This window comes from Poecilia mexicana, unplaced genomic scaffold, assembly GCF_051168715.1.
Source record: "Poecilia mexicana isolate PSO_F unplaced genomic scaffold, ASM5116871v1 scaffold_3, whole genome shotgun sequence".
In the NCBI taxonomy this organism is placed as follows: Eukaryota; Metazoa; Chordata; class Actinopteri; order Cyprinodontiformes; family Poeciliidae; genus Poecilia; species Poecilia mexicana.
Window position 1 is genome coordinate 17,559,301 of NW_028263372.1, and position 16,127 is coordinate 17,575,427.

At 37.3% G+C, this 16,127-nt stretch overlaps 1 protein-coding gene across 4 annotated transcripts in view; it reads left to right on the forward strand.

Moving 5' to 3' along the window:
- Positions 1-16,127, forward strand: part of ankrd11 (ankyrin repeat domain 11) — a 239,076-nt gene that overhangs the window by 25,534 nt on the left and 197,415 nt on the right. For 2 of the 4 annotated variants that reach the window (XM_088004248.1, XM_088004250.1), the window contains exon 2: positions 9,533-9,643. The exons of 1 other annotated variant lie outside the window; for it this stretch is intronic. The gene's annotated coding sequence lies outside the window, so the exon portion shown is untranslated. The remainder of the gene's footprint in view (positions 1-9,532; positions 9,644-16,127) is intronic. One more of the 4 variants, XR_015762505.1, reaches the window with a different exon arrangement.

Here is a 16,127-nt window from a genome sequence, read left to right on the forward strand (position 1 = left end):
GTTATTTAAAAAGCTATACTTTTTTGCCATTCCTTTTGTTTAATTACATATAAATAAAAACTGTTTCTTTTAAATTGTTTTGTCCTTTACATTGTTTTATGATCTTCTGAGAAATGTACTACTTGTTTGGCTGGCTTTAAGTGTATTTTTACATCTAATTTTCCCAAAGGTTATAAATAAGTTTGGGTTTAACTGTACAGACATAGGCAGACATCTTTTTTCCATAGTAAAAGTTTGGGAAGTCGATGCTTGTGTGTTTGGAACAGGATGCTAAGCAACATCTACAAGCTGAAGAGATGTAGCCGAACAGGCTTATTTGTAATTGTAATTAACATGTCAGCATTCAGTCTTCTTTAGGAGTCCGTTAACATGTCAAATCCAGACTCTGGTGTATTTGCCCACTTTGTTGTTCAGAACTTTTCCAAGTCTTTCAGATTGTGAAGACACATTGTTTCCACATCCCTTTTCCAGGAGACTCCCAAGGTTTTCTACTAAGTTTAGTTTTGATCTCTGACTAATGCATTCCAAAAGCTGTACCTGAATTGATTTAGTTTTATTCTTACTATAAAAACCTCTTTTCATCTCCCAACGTTCTGGCAGACACCTAAAGATTTTGGATTAACACTGACTAGTATTTGGAAAAGTTTGATCTCACTGACTTTGACAAAAAGTTCTGTTTGTTGCGAAGAACACCATATTTCACTGTGGATATGGTGTTCTTTTGGTTATGTACTGGGATGTTTTTCAAAAGGAAAAAAAAAAATCCCATTTGGAACTATGACCAAAGTTCAGGTTTGGTTTCATCAGATCACATTTTTGCTGAAAGGTTTTGGGAAGTTCTAGACAGGGATGTATTATTTTTTTTAAAGTATGCTGCAGAAGTATACAAGAGGCTTAAGACAATCTCTACAAACCAGAAATTCCTGTCTTAGTCTCGAGCTCTGAGAAGAAAGGCTGCTAACGTTTTGCTCTAGTTGCACTGGTGCGCCACATCAAAGATGTGTGCTTCCAAATTTTCAACTGCATCACATTTAACTTTGTAGTTTTACAGTGTTTTTTGTAATCACTGTTCATGAAGTCAATATTGATTTGAAAATGATTAACAATCTAATAAACAAAGTTATTTGAAGCAGAATTGTACAATTTAGGAAACTTACTAAAATGTGTTAGTCATAAAATGATGAAATGGAAGAAAATCAAAATTAGTGCAAAGTTTTAGCATTGCTTTAACAGCTCACAAACATATCAAACTGGACATTTACAGCACAGACAAAAAGTTTGGTCACACCTTTTTATTCAAAGAGTTTTTTTCATTTTCATGACTGAAAATTGTAGATTCACACTGAAGGCATCAAAACTATGAATTAACACATGTGGAAATATGTACTAAACAAAAAAGTGTAAAACAACTGAAAATACACTTTATATTCTAGTTTCTTCAAAGCAGCAATCTTTTGCTGTGATGCACACACTCTGCATTATCTTGATGAGTTTCAAGAGGTAGTCACCTGAAATGGTTTTCGTTTCACAGGTGTGCCTTGTCAGGTTAATAAGTGGGATTTCTTGCCTTATAAATGGGGTTGGGACCATCAGTTGTGTTTTGCAGAAGTCAGGTGGACACACAGCTGATAGTCCTACTGAATAGAGTGTTAGAATTGGTATTATGGCAAGACAAAAGCAGCTAAGTAAAGAAAAACGAGTGGCCATCATTACAAAGAAACTGGCTCACATGAGGACCGCCCCAGGAAAGGAAGACCAAGAGTCACCTCTGCTGCGGAGGATAAGTTCATCTGAGTCACCAGCCTCAGAAATCACAGGTTAACAGCAGCTCAGATTAGAGACCAGGTCAATGCCACGCAGAGTTCTAGCAGCAGACACATCTCTGCAACAACTGTTAAGAGGAGACTGTGTGAATCAGGCCTTCATGGTAGAATAACTGCTAGGAAACCACTGCTAAGGACAGCAACAAGCAGAAGAGACTTGTTTGGGCTAAAAAACACAAGGAATGGACATTAAACCAGTGGAAATCTGTGCTTTGGTCTGATGAGTCCAAATTTGTGATCTTTGGTTTCAACCACCGTGTCTTTGTGCGATGTAGAAAAGGTGAACAGATAGACTCTACATGCCTGGTTCCCACCGTGAAGCATGGAGGAGGAGGTGTGATGCTGTGGGGGTGCTTTGCTGGTGACACTGGGGATTTATTCAAAATTGAAGGCATACTGAGCCAGCATGGCTACCACAGCATCTTGCAGCGGCATGCTATTCCATCCGGTTCGCGCTTAGTTGGACCATCATTTATTTTTCAACAAGACAATGACCCCAAACACACCTCCAGGCTGTGTAAGGGCTATTTGACCAAGAAGGGGAGTGATGGGGTGCTGCGCCAGATGACCTGGCCTCCACAATCACCGGACCTGAACCCAATCGAGATGGTTTGGGGTGAGCTGGACCACAGAGTGAAGGCAGAAGGGGCAACAAGTGCTAAACATCTCTGGGAACTCCATTGGAAGACCTTTTCAGGTGATTACCTCTTGAAGCTCATCAAGAGAATGCCAAGAGTGTGCGAAGCAGTAATCAAAGCAAAAGGTGGCTACTTTGGAGAACCTAGAATATAAGGCGTATTTTCAGTTGTTTCACACATTTTTGTTAAGTATATAATTCCACATGTGTTAATTCATAGTTTTGATTCATTCAGTGTGAATCTACAATTTTCATAGTCATGAAAATGAAGAAAACTCTTTGAATGAAAAGGTGTGTCCAAACTTTTGGTCTGTACTGTAGCTACGTTTAGGCATTTCTTTTGTAAAGAAGTATTTCTGACTTGAACTTGAGAAGTTCTTCTGGAATATTTTAGGCAAAGTTAAACTTGATCATCATCTCTCTTTCATCTGATATTTTCTGCTGCCTGTCGCTAAAAGGCTGCAGGGAGAGTAGGCACTTGGGGAAAGCTAGCCTGGCTGAAACCTGCCTCTTGTTCTACACTTTGCTTCGCACAAAAAGTCTGGAGACCCGGCTATTGAGAAACAATTGTTTGCTGGAGGCATGAGCTTTGTTGAAGTTTTAAATGATAAGATCCCTAACATTTGTCTGTATGTAATACAGCAGCTGGATGAAGCTTACCAGGCATTGTATGTTCTTTAAACAGCATATTTATGGTGAGCTTCTTGTTTCATCAATATATTTTATTTAATTTACTTTTTTCAGTTTTTGTTAAAAGATATGTAAATGGTATGGTAGAAACGCTGTTTGGGTTTAGATTATTTTATAACCTAGTAATGTCTGGATAATTTTACTTCTTGAAACTTGCACAGGGGGCAGTTTCACTTTTATTTTGCTTTGGTTTTATTATTTTCTTCACCGGATGAAATGCCCGTTTCTTCTTCATTCTGTAGATTACTTTGCTTCATTGACTGTCTGCCCTTCTGCGTAAAATCACTTTTGTATTATTTAACTTGCTTTTGGAGACTAACTCTCCACCCTAACTTCCTCTGGCTCCTCTGTGAACTGAATTTGACCTGGACAAGTAACTATATTCAAATCAGTGACGTGTATACACATCATAACGGGGTTGAAATGAGCACCAAATTCTGCTTATCGTCAGTGCATTGGTATCACTGTTAAAATGCATATTAAGAGATGCTACTATGTTCTTGTGATTCTATCCCTATGTTTTAATAAGTGCTCAAGTAGAAGGCAATTTGTCTTTTTGTTAAAAAAAACATTTTTACCTCTTTTTTTGTTGCCTAAAAAGTCTTACTAGTATTATCGTGGATGGTGTATCTTGTGCCATGGTATATATTCACATGATGATACCTATGTACAGTGAAATAATTTTGGTCTTTTGTAACCTCTTCAAAGGGGGTGTTTGCCTATTTTGATCATTTTGCTAAAAGCCAGCTGGAATGTCTTTATGGTTCATTAGATTTTCTGTATTTGACTATGTGTTCCAAAGTAGAAATGCTGCCAATGAATCAAAAGATGATTCAGCAAAGCGCAGTGGAACATTGCTAGAAACTCTCTATATTAAAATAATGATGAAATAATAAGTACGATGAACAGGGTTTCTCTGAGGAAAATCACCTGTTTTACAGCGATGAAGTAGACAAAGAAATGGATTTTTCAGTTTTAAGTTCTTTGGGAGGAAGGGCAATACCCTCCTCTATAACTTAGTACGGCTACGTTTACACAGCAGGTAAATGTGAACCAAATTTGATTTTCTTTGATCATATCAGATTTTTTCATACTAGTCTGAACAGCCCAGTTTTGATCGTTTCACCCCACAAAAAATCCTATTTGTGCCAGAAAGTACAGTATGTGGTACTAAGTTGGATATGTATCCAATAATGTTCAAACTGTTTGCAGTCTGAACAGTCATGTCACATTTTATCCGACTTCTACATCATTGACGCGAGACATGCATCACAACTCTGCACCAGAGGAAGCCAGGTGTGGTAAATACGGATGTAAACACTGGCTGAATCTTGTGCCGAGTCTGCCGACCCTTTTTTTTTTCTTGTCTTATGATTCTGAGAAAATACTGTTGTCTCTCTCCAATTATTCTGCAACGTAACTGATCCGTAGACATCCATTATTACTTCCCTGAAGGGTGCGCTGCTGTGTGATGCCTGCATGCTTCTGCACTTGGGTTGCTTTGGGGTCGTAAACAGGTCACACCCAAGTCTAACTAACTGTGGTCGCACTTATTTAGTAGTATGAAGAAAAAAATGTATTTCAGAAAAAATGTGGAACTAATACAGAGGACACCATTGTGTGTTCTCTACACAACAACCACACATTTTGGCTTTTTGGGTGTTCCACACAAACTAACTGGTAGACTGTCAGAAATAATATCACTGCCTGGGTTGTAATTAAAAAGTCATCAGTTCATAGGTACTTGCTTCTGCTGATTAATGTTAGATAAAACACCATTACATTGTTATTGTATATAGTAATGAGAGCCTTGTTTGGATGGCACTTTGTTGAACATTGCTCTCTCTTTGGCTCTGGAAGTGAGTAGCCGTACTGTCAGCCGTTAGCACAGAGGCGGTCACTTGGCTGGCTTATGCTATATATATATATATATATATATATATATATATATATATATATATATATATATATATATATATATATATTTTTTTTTTTTTTTTTTCTGGGAAATTTGTTACTGATGCACGATATATCTGCACAGACATCTGTATGGGCCAATATTAGTAATTTCTTTAATGTCTGATAGATAAAACTGAGCCAATATTATCAACCAGTATTTAATTCTTTACTTTTGCTTTTTATTCTGAAGGTGGAGGGAGGGTAATGTAGTATTTGTTCAGTCATCTGACTGAACAAATACATTTTCACATTGGTGCACTCCTAGAAAATTTGTAACTAGGGCATGCACTTAGTTTTTCAAGAAGTTTGTAATGAATCGTGTTCATATTTACAGATTCCACTGCATGAATTTAGAGAGATGCCAAGATTGCATTCATTGTTGTGGAGACAGATTATTGAAACCTTTTTATGCCTAACACTTTCTGCTAATGAATATGTTTAGTTATATGTTGTTGGCCATTTACTTTGTAATCATGAGGAATTGTTTTCTTTCTCTGTACCTTGATTATTTCAACAGATTAGTACTCTTATTCCCTCAGGGGAACTCCCCTTAGGATTCGCTAAAGTACAAACACAAAAGCGCATCTTGCTATCATCATCATTACTCCTCAAAGCCATCCCAAAGAGGTCTGGCCTTAATCCTGTTGCAGTCCCACCTGCCACCCTTCCTGTGCTAAATCTGACAACTAGATTCTACTTGCTAGTGGTCTTAAATCCCTCTGTGGTGCCTTAAATCCAGATAGATGAAACAAATGCGGGTTCAGACCAGGGTGGAGGGGGTGTTAACCATAATTACTGGAATGTCAGCCCAACACTGGGCCTCTGTTAAATATCCTCACATGTCGTCCTGCCTAAATCCTGATTAAAGCCCTGTTCTCGTTGTATGGCTGCAGAGGGTATTAGGGGGAAGGGCTACAATATTTCACTGAGTTCTAAATTTCTTTTTATGATGATGTGACTTTATAGTATTTATTGATCATCAAACGTCACTTGCACTATTAATAATAATGATAGCCTTACAATGTCAGATTTATTGTAGCTGCATAATCTAATTTAACTTGACTGTGTTCTAGTTGAGAAGTATTAACATGTTCTCTTTCAAGATCATAAGCAGTTCAAGTTTTGAGATTGTACTACATTTGTTCAAAATTATTTTAACATTGAATATAAAAGTGCTTGTTCAATTTAGGGTAATTTAGAGTAATTTATATCAGAGTACAAGTGTGCTAAAACAACAATAACATTGTAGCAATGTTCCTTTAGCATTTTGTGAACTCTTTGAACCAGAACATAAAATACAGGAAACCAGTTGGTACGATGATGAGAACAGATTGGTTCTCTTGTTTTAAAAGAAGTAAGGTGGATTTTTACTGTGGGAATTTTTTAAAAAGCCAGAGCCATTTTCTGGGACTTTTTTTTTTTTTTTTTGCCTGTGTCATTTTCACTGCAGGAAACGGGGCCAATCAGATTGTCAGGGAGGTAGTACTTTCTGGATGTGTCCAGACAATATTAGGAAAACAACAAGCTGATGCCGTTGAATATTGCAGTGATGATATCCATTACAATAGCCCCACATTTTCCTCACTACTTTTCATCACAATGTCCTCTTTATATTCACACCTGATGAAGATCTGACAGTAAAATACCATTGTTAAAAAGTCATGTTTTTATTTTAATATGACTTTTAATGAAAGTCATGAAAGTCTGAAGGTATGTGTTCCAGATACTATAGATTAAATAAGCATTGTGTGCTGAAGAGGGAGTGTTGGAAACGGTGGTAGGTTCTTAAAGAGACTTGCTTTTAAATAGACCAATTTGGCTATGATGCAAAGTCAAATTTCTTTTAAGTTGTTTTTGATACATGCAGCATTTTCATAACTAAAGGTAGCATAATTACTTGATTGCTGAATAAAATCACACTGTGCCTGGAAATACACACCCTTTTAGACATCCTGTTCTTTTATTTTTTTTCAATATTTGGACCACGAGACTGGCCTCACATTTTGATTTGTTTTTAGAAAAAAAAATCCATTTAAATTTCCAGTGTGTCCTGCAGCAAAAGAAAGCTGAAACATGAAAAATCTGAATTAATTTAGCCTTTCAAACTATTTCACATGCCCACTTTGCAGTGCTGGTATAGGCAGGAGGCACTTTATCACTAAATTGAACATTTGTTGACTTTCCTTTTGGATTCAGAGACAGATTGTTGTGATTGATGTGATCAAGTTTACAGGAGCAGCATTTGGGTTTAGCTGAAAATGCAGATTTTAAAAATTGGTAAGCCATGTATGTTTTGCTCCTTCATATAGTGCATTGCTCATTTTTTTACATCTGTGCAATATATTGTTTCAGATATCTGAAACATGTTTAGCTGATTTACTATTAACTGTTGATTCCCTACAGCAGTGCTTTGCAGATTCAGAAGTTCACTAACCCAATTTAAACCTAATTTAATGATGAAGATGCAATTAAAAAGATCATTTTCATCAGGCTTTGGATATTGTGTCTGGCATAAGACTGGCACACTGTTATGATGGATTCCTATATTTTGTACATTGTGTGGAATTTAAGAAAAACTGGAGGGAATCCATAAATTTAACAGATTGAAGTGAAGCCCGCACAGTTGCATCTCTTTAGCTATTAGATGTTGCTTATCATTCTGCAATCAAACCTTGCTGTATTTCTTTGGGACCTTATCTGGTTCCTTCAAATGATTGGATTACATTGCATGTACCACCTGCTTTACTGAAGTAAAAAAAAAAAAACTTTTTTACTACTTGCACCTGTGACACGGATGAATAGGTAAAAACTGAGGCTGGCCTCATATTTTATCTTGTTAAATTTTTACCTCAACCTAATTTTTATGCCATTGCTATGTATGTTTTTTTATTATTATTGCTTTTTGGATTATCAAACGTATGATTTATTTATTTTTTTCCCCTGAAGGAAGAAAATATCATAAAGTGACATTTTCTATGATTTTACCAATCGTAGAAATATGACCAGGTTATAAATCTGTTTTTATATAATGCAAATGAATGAGTGTGTATTATTGTTTTTAACATCACATTTATGTATTTGCCAAACTACAATATATTTAGGGTCGAAGTATAACACTGTTGAATACTAATATTGGATAACATTGTGTGGCTTTTTCAACATGTAGACGATAGGATTGAGGAGACTAAAAACTAGAATCCATATTAATCATAATAGTTTGGTTTTGGTTGGATATTCTCAGATCAGGTTAGAAATCATTTGGTTGCAATCAAAGTTTGTCATTTCTTTTTTTTTTTATCTTGAAACATATTTTTGACGTGTTTAGGAAATGTTCTGGTAATTTTTATGTAATGGCATTAATAAAAACAAAGGTTATCGGTGGGCTTGATTGATTATTTTTTGAAACTTAAAATTCTGACAATGTTTCTTGCTAAACATTATAATTAGTTGAATTTTTTAGTTCAATGTTTTTGGGCTTTACATGTTTTTTTGTACATCGTCCCTATAAAATAAACTAATAAAGTAAACTAAACATGGAATGTGTGTGTACCAAAAGGTCAAAACTGGTATTAGCTGTTTCATTAGTCAGGCTGTCTGCTCAAGTAGACAGTAAGAGTGACTGATGTGATCTGTGCTACCGAAAGTATTTTCAGAGAGCTGAATATACAGTTTTCATAAGCCAGCTCAATAGCAGTGTGCAGCAATAAGTGCTGAGCGAGGCAGAACGGTATTACTTTTATCCTCCAGACAGTGGGAGACAACTCTGGTCACAACGGCTCTTCTTATTGGAACTTACTAAAAGAATCCATACATACTCTGTGACAGAACATTTTAGTGCTTTTGAAACCCTAAACCTTTCCAAATGTTGACACCACAACTTTGCAGCGTTTTTCTACCCACAGAAGCCTGGTTGGCTGTGGACACATGTTTTTTTGAAAACCATTGTAAAGTGAAACTAGACTCCCGATACTGTTCCCCCTTTAATGTTGTTCTGAATTCGCGTCAGTTTGTCACTTGTAATTTAGTCACAATTGGCCACAAAGACCATGAATCAATTAAGCCTTAACATTTAAAACTCAGAGCATAAATATCAGCGAGAGCAACCGGGAGTAACGGTTGCTACTCCCCAAGAGTAGCAACCATCTACTCTTGGGGAGACTAGATGGTTTCTCAAACTATATGATTTATATAAAGAACCAGTATTGAGGTTTGTGATTCTGCATAGCTGTATAACTTTACAGTTCCAAACTTCACGTTTATGTTTTTGTCCATTTTCACTGTTCCAGAAAACTGCGTGATTACTGATCCTGGAGGGAGAAACATGACCCTTTTGTATCCACATGCAGACACATTTATGGCAAAAGAATGGGCGACTCTTTGTGTTGTTTCAGGAATTAATGCTATTTTTTGTCTTGTTTTTCAGGATTGTGGGGACGCTACAGCAGCAGGTGTTTTTTTTTTTTTTTTTTTTTTTTTTTTTTTTTTTTCTTGTTGGATTTTAGCCCACTGACATTCTCCCACAGCCATGGAATCGGTAGGTTCAAAAATATCTTTTAGAGAATTTCACATCAAGCCTGTTTCTGCTCATTTTCTAAGGCTGTTTCTGTCGAGGCATTTTTTAGTAAGCACCTATTTAAGCTTATTCTTTTTGGCTTTCTTGATAGTTTTCCTTCAGAATATGGGTTGTGTTGCATCATGTATGGGCAATTCTTATGATGTGCCACCAGAAACCTTGTGTCTTACTTGGCTTATTTCCAAACCTATAGTTCTATGATAAATGAACATTATTCAGGTGAGATATGCTTTATCATTTAAATATTAGTTTGTGTTTTCACTGTTAAAAGTACATGGAAAGCTTTTCAGAGACGGTTTAATTTCACAAAGGGGTATCTGCCTTTACCTTGTATTGTTAGACATGCAAGAGATGAGATGCCTGTACCAGCAGGCAGGCTGAAAGCACAGTAGTATTGAGCTCTATCCACTGGAATGCATGTATTAAGAATGAGGCTTAGTGCGTGCCTAACCTCTGCTTTTCTGTCCCTTTGTCAGAGGCTGTGTGTGTGCTTGTCTATAAAAAGTAGGTCACAGCCTCTGTAATGCACAACTAGCATGTGTCCAACAGAAGTCCTCTGAATCCCCCAGTGTCTATTTCCCACATACATGGCAGCACGCACAAGTATGGCTTCCTGTTGGTTGTGTGACTGTAACAGAAATCCCATATAAAGTTGTAGTTTTGGGTGGAATAACTGTGTATATCATGTCTATGTCAAAGAATATTAACACAGCATAAGCAAAGTTAGAGTAAATTTAGTCACATTTAGTGTTATCACATCTCTACTGATATAGTTGTTGAGATATTAATGATAATAGAAGGCAGATGCAATGAGAGATGTCAGGCACATTTAAAGAGGAAGGTAAAATAAATACAATTCATAAATTTGACACCATGAGATTGTTGTAAGAATCAACCAATCTTCATTAAAAATAAATCTTAAATGGCATATTAACATCTGATCACAAAAGCAAAATTAGATGCAGTCAAATTTGTCTCATTTAATATTTGTTTCTCAGTAATGGCTATTTACACAAACAGCTAGTGTTTTGACCTTTTCCTTACCTTTGTATAAATTATTTTTTCTTCTCATTCCCCCTTAATCTATTCGTCTCCTTCCGCCCGGCCCTCTTATGCCTTTGTGGCTCTGCAGCTGCAAGAACTGTTGCTGTTCACCTCTAAGAGTTGTCTAGATCTTCTTTCTATCAGTGGAAACCAGGAAAACTAATCACAAAGCTTATTTTAGTGCCAACAGTCTGGAATACATGTTTCGTGTGCATTTGGGGGCTGGATAAACACCCTCGCATGCACACGCACTCAGTCACACTCACACCAAACCCTCTGCCACTCTCCTCCTCCCATACCTCATGTGATGCCAGTCACATGCTTTCCAGGCAAGCAGCTCAGTAAATCAGAATCCGAGTTTTATTTTTAACTGCTTTAAATCCTCAACCTGGTCTCATGGTTTGACAGAACTGACGGAGGTTGCTGGTGATCACTTGTTTCGTTGTCTTTGTTCTGATTTACTTGGTCACAGTCAACACTCTCCACATGCTGCTCACCTGAATTTTATCACAACAGACCCTTTCTTTCTAACTTGAATTCCTAACATGCGGTTCACTGTCAGTCAGTTATAATTTGACTTAAGGAAGCATTAATGTGAAATGATTTATAGCTTCCTGTAAAGAGTTGCCATCAGAGCTGTGTTTGGAATCAGTGATGTGAGGTATTATCTTGAGATGCACTATATATTGGCGTTAACATCATTATCGGCTGATTTTAATAAAAAAATAAATTAAAAAAATTAAATATCAGTATTGGTCCGATAAGTAAAATTGGGTAGATATTAATAGCTTATGTTTGTAACAATTTGTTGTTGTTTGTGTTTCTGGAAGTGGAGGGGGGCAGAATGTTGATGTTGGTTTTTCTGTGGTCACAAGATTGTGGTGCTTTTAACTGAGGCAGAGAAGAACTGCCAGCGAACTGGTCGTTTTTTCAGGGTTTCAAAAGAATTGGGAGATATACTGAATCTCATTTATTAGTCACAACTACATTGTTAATATCGGTATCAGCCCATATTGTTATATCGCTGCATCCCTAGTATTATATCTTTTTACTTGCTTCACGTAGTCTGAATATATATTGCTTCAGTTTTTTCCATGTAGACTGTTTGCACAGAACTAGCAACTGTGCACCGTAGCCGATCATTAGTGGTTTTGCTTTTATTTTGACTGTAATCTTTCAGCAGTGAAGCTCAGGGGGTAGATGTCGGTGAGTTCGATTTGGTGCAGATGAAAGGCTAAAATTCTTGTAATCTCAGACCTCTACTGCTTTTCCTCACAGCTCCTCTTCTATCTCCTCCTTTCCTTCCAAAGCAGGGCTTGTTCCTCAGGAGGGATTAGTGTGAGCAGCAGATCTGAACTGGAAAGTGGGGCCTGCCAGTCACATTACATAACTCGCCCCCGCTACTGCGGCTCTGCCTGGCCTGGCTGGAGCGACGACCATAAAAGCTTTGTTTTCCCAACCTTCCCTTTTTCCTTCCCCTGTGCTGCTCCTCCCCCTTCCCTTAGAGGCAGACTGCATACTGATGTTTTATAGAAGCAGTCTGTTTGCAGGGAACAGGCGAGCCTCTGTGGCTCAGAGTGTGGAGGAACACGCTAATAGCCAGTTGAATGGCACGGAGCTTACATCTTAGGCAGGGGAATTTCAGGTCTACTGTTGGTCATACAATTTCAATGAAATGGGTTGCAAGGAGATGCTGCACTTGGCTTTATTACCTGCCAAGGGTTTGGATTTCAGTATGTCCAGTGATTGCACAGAGGCTACAAGTTAATTCTGTGTTGAATTTCTCAAGGTTGACGGGCTGTAAGACAGTGTGAGAAAGAATTCCCGTTGGCTGCTGCTTCTCCTCTTTTTTTTTTCTTTTATCTCATCATTCTCACGGAGTAGAGCTTGCTCTTTCTACCTGGCAGTTTAGCTCTGTTGTTGGAGTTGGGGTCCAAACAAAGCTTGAATCTTCACTTGCCTTAGAATTTGATTGTTGCATAGTTGCAGTTTCTGTAAAGTTCATTGGATGAAAGCACTCACTGCAGCTCCATGAGTTCTCACTCAACAAACAAGGCTGTAAATCCTTGATGGAAAAGTTGCCACAGATCACCAGTTAAAAGTTTGCTTCAATTGTTAACACGGTTCCCTCTGCTATTAAGAGTGACATTTAGTGAGCAAGATAACTGATTTGCTGAATGAATTTTAGCAAACACTTAACTGCAACATTATATTGTAATTAACTATGCCTAAATGTTACCTAAATACAGATGGTAATTTCTGGAGTAGGACGAAACCTTAAAGCCGTTTAGCTATGACCTTTTGACCTGGCGATCTGAAGTATTTCTCTGATTTTCATTGTCACATTCTTTTAATGTAGCTACATAAACGGCATCTGATTTGGTCTTGTTTATCTAAAAGTGTATTTTGTATACAGAAGTTTGTCATAACCATAATGCTGTGTTTGAATGCCACCTATTTTTTTAATTTAAATTAACACATTTGATACTATAAAAATCAATGTCCCGTGTTGGGGGCACACATAAATCGACCGCAGTATCACTTTAATCATATTAAAGATGATAATATTACAAAACCTCTTTATTGAAAAAATGAGCAAATGTTTCCCTGACTATGGTGCTACGCTGCTAATAAATATCAAACATATTTAATTGGTTTTGATATGAGGCATTTATATCTTGTGTAATGCAACTATGCACATAATTAAAATGGAATACCACAGTTACTTGGCATTGTCAAATAACTTATCTGAAGTGATTCATCTCACTATCTGTGACAGAAAATTATCTTAATCAGTGAAGATCATTTATTCGGAAACATAAGACAACTAAATACCAACACATTTTTGTATTCTTATATATTTTTGTCTTACCAATGCATGGGGTTTTGATCAAACTATTGTATTAAAAAAATAAAAATACATGATACTAGGGCTGAAACGATTCCTCGAATGATTCGAGTACCTCGATTACTAAAATTCCTCGAGGAAAATTTACCTGCCTCGAAGCTTCGTTAATTTATGTTTTATTAGTTAGCGCACCGTGTTCTGGCCGGGACTTCATTTGCGTTGCGCGGAGCTCTCACTTCCGCCTCTGAGTTGTTGACAAAAGCTAAGTCTCAGCGGCATAAAGTCCAATCTTCAAGATTGGCCCGTGGGGATTTTATTGATTGATGATAATGCCCGACTTTTTATCGTTTTTGGGGAACCAATAAGCATCCTTAAAATGACTGGGGGAATGCCTGGAGTACGGCAGCATTTCTCCTCCGGGGCTGCTGGTTGAAAGCGAACGGCGGGAAGAGCGCTGAGGTGAGCGGTAGACTGAACAGGGCGGGCGGCTGAGTAGCTGATGCTTACCGTGTAAATGTAGCTTTACCGACGAACCGCACAATAAATTTCATATCCCGGTCTGAAGAAACGGGTGGCGGAGTGCATCGTACATGGCTGGTAGATGAGTTTCTGAGTGTGACCAGTGAAGGTGTCGTAAATATCCCATATTGCTTCCCCCCGTGTTCGTCCCCCGGTCTAACGGTTCGTCAGTCCGCTGGTCTATTTCCTCCCCTCCACCCCATCTTATGTTCGTTCATTCGCCCTCTCCTCCCACTCCAGGCGGTATTACCCGTATTTTCAAACCCAAAGCGTGACAGGTTAGGTGGCAAGGTGAGTTTAATTAATCTATTAAACTCACTGAAGATGAATACATAAACTAAAAGCTGGATTGTAGACATTTTTTATAAGCATATCTGTGAGCCTGCCTCTTTGTTATTAAATTCAATATAATTTCAGATTTTTCTATAACTTTTCTTCTGGTTAACTTAGAAAGTGAGCTATTATTGTTACAGGTTAGTTTTCTAAACTACAAAAAAGCAACTGTTAGGGATGCTCAAATATGAAAAATTGGACTGATATTGATATCTGATAGTAACACCGGTATTATGCCAGATTTACCAATATTTCATTTTATAATTTTTTTTTACTCGATTAATCGTAAGAATAATCGATAGATTACTCGATTACTAAAATATTCGTTTACAACAGCCCTACATGATACACATTTAAGTATTACTAGATAATTATTTTCCCCTTTTTTGCAGATGGAGAATGATTGATTGGTAGGTGCTACCTAGCACCTAAAATACATGGCAAAGGACAATCATGTAAATGGTAGCTATTGCTGTTTGAACAATTTAGGCCCATAACTGCTTGAAATGTTGGTGTTCTTTGAACCCCTTCAGCTAGAAGCTTGTTTGAAAAATGGGTTTGAGATTATAAAATAGTCCTATTAATTTCCATGCTGCATCGCTGTAAAACTAATCTGAAACAACACATCTCAATGTGATGTAACTTGAGTCTTATTTCCTTTTAGGCTTGTCAATATGATTTAGACTCCTTCGTTACCTTTTTTATCTTGAAATGAAAAAAGAACACGATTTATGTAACCACATTAATTGGAGTAACACTGCTCGTTATGCCGGTTCACAGTAAATATGCAAATCGGGTAATCATCCGCTCCCCTCTAAAATGTAAAAACCAAGATTGTCAAGGACTCCGAGTCTCTGGCTTGCATTTGTATACAATCTTGGCTACATCTCTGCATTTGGAAATGGGATTGGGTGTTCTTTCACTGCATCAGACGAGAGCCAAGTTCCCATCAAAGAGTAGCTGCTACACCAAAGACTGTGTTTAGACGTGATGGCTAATTTTAGAGCTGCTAGGCCCTTGTCCAAGGTGGTGGAGGATAAGATAACATTGAAGTAGCCCTCCCTCCCTGCACGGTTGGGTTTTGTTTGTATACCCAATAACTCTCATTCAGCCCCCTGTGGATGTGGTGAACAAAGACCTGTTTGTATGTTTACAAGAAAATCCTATTCATGCTTTCACCTCTCGATGAGTTTCAGAGCCCACTGAGAACTTGACAGCTGTGTGTATGACCTAATAAAAAGCCTTTCAACATATCGCAATGTCACCTGAACATGCTGGTTTCATATTTGAATAAGTGCGTTGGACCTTTTCTTCTTCTGCTAGTTCTACTAGTGTACATGGCTAAAACCTTTTCCAGATATTGAAGGATTGCTTTAAAAGCTTGTGATTACTGCCATTTTTTTTTTTTTTTTGGTGTCTCATGGGGCCAATAATTATTTGAACTTGACGATTGTTCCTTTCTCTGTCAATGGTTATAGTATCACAATTAAGTATTGTCATTAAAATCTGAATAATAAACCAAAATATCGCAATTGAGACAAATCTAAAAAGAAATGTGTAGCTTCCCAGATGTATTTGGTGCTTAAAATGTTTCCAAAAAGTTTAAAAAGACTTCTGGTTTTACAAAATCGGGCCATAAAAACATATTTTTGGGTAGTAACATTAAGGCATGCCCTCACACACAAAACTACTAAAATACTT